This window comes from Triticum urartu, chromosome 3 (genome assembly GCF_003073215.2).
Source record: "Triticum urartu cultivar G1812 chromosome 3, Tu2.1, whole genome shotgun sequence".
Taxonomy (NCBI): domain Eukaryota; kingdom Viridiplantae; phylum Streptophyta; class Magnoliopsida; order Poales; family Poaceae; genus Triticum; species Triticum urartu.
The window spans coordinates 122,849,220-122,850,874 of record NC_053024.1 but is presented as its reverse complement, the minus strand read 5'-3'; positions in this window follow the sequence as shown (position 1 = coordinate 122,850,874).

The window sequence follows — 1,655 nt, the reverse complement described above, 5'->3', positions numbered from 1 at the left end:
AATTATGAATGGTGGCTTTTTTGAGGAAGGTATATGGTGGGTGTATGATACCGGCGAAGGTGCGCGGTATTAAAGAGGCTAGCAAAGGAGGAAGGGTGAGAGTGCGTATAATCCATGGACTCAACATTAGTCATAAAGAACTCATATACTTATTGCAAAAATCTACAAGTTATCAAAGCAAAGTATTACGCGCATGCTCCTAGGCGGATAGATTGGTAGGAATAGACCATCGCTCATCCCCGACCGCCACTCATAAGGAAGACAATCAAAAAATAAATCATGCTCCGACTTCATCACATAACGGTTCACCATACGTGCATGCTACGGGAATCAGAAGCTTTAACACAAGTATTTCTCTAATTCACAACTACTCAACTAGCATGACTTTAATATCACCATCTCTATATCTCAAAACAATTATCAAGTATCAAACTTATCATAGTATTCAACACACTCATAAAAGAATTTTTTTTCATTCTTGAATACTTAGCGTATTAGGATTTTAAGCAAATTACCATGCTATTAAGACTCTCAAAATAATCTAAGTGAAGCATGAGAGATCAATAGTTTCTATAAAACAAATCCACCACCGTGCTCTAAAAGATATAAGTGAAGTACTAGAGGAAAATTATATAACTCAAAAGATATAAGCGAAGCACATAGAGTACTCTAACAAATTCCAAATCATGTATGGCTCTCTCAAAAGGTGTGTACAGCAAGGATGATTGTGGTAAACTAACAAGCAAAGACTCAAATAATACAAGACGCTCCAAGCAAAACACATATCATGTGGCGAATAAAAATATAGCTCCAAGTAAAGTTACCGATAGAAGTAGACGAAAGAGGGGATGCCTTCCGGGGCATCCCCAAGCTTTGGCTTTTAGGTTTCCTTAGATTATATTGGAGGTTCCATGGGCATCCCCAAGCTTAGGCTCTTGCCGCTCCTTGTTCCATAATCCATCAAATCTTTACCCAAAACTTGAAAACTTCACAACACAAAACTTAAAGTAGAAAATCTCGTGAGCTCCGTTAGCGAAAGAAAATAAAAGACCACTTCAAGGTACTGTAATGAACTCATTCTTTATTTATATTGGTGTTATATCTACTGTATTCCAACTTCTCTATAGTTTATAAACTATTTTACTAGCCATAGATTCATCAAAATAAGCAAACAACACACGAAAAACAGAATCTGTCTAAAACAGAACAGTCTGTAATAATCTGTAGCTAGCGCAAGATATGGAACCCCAAAAATTCTAAAATAAATTGCTGGACGTGAGGATTTATATATTCATAATATTCAAAAATAATTAACTAAATAGCACTTTCCAAATAAAAATGACAGCAGTTCTCGTGAGCGCTAAAGTTTCTGTTTTTTACAGCAAGTTCAACAAGACTTTCCCCAAGTCTTCCCAACGGTTCTACTTGGCACGAACACTAATTAAACACAAAAAACACAACCAAAACAGAGGCTAGATAAATTATTTATTACTAAACAGGAAAAAAAATCAAGGAATAAAAATAAATTTGGGTTGCCTCCCAACAAGCGCTATCGTTTAACGCCCCTAGCTAGGCATAACAAGCAAGAATAGATCTAGGTATTGCCATCTTTGGTAGGAAATTCTTCAATGAGGCATCTACCATCTTTAGAAATT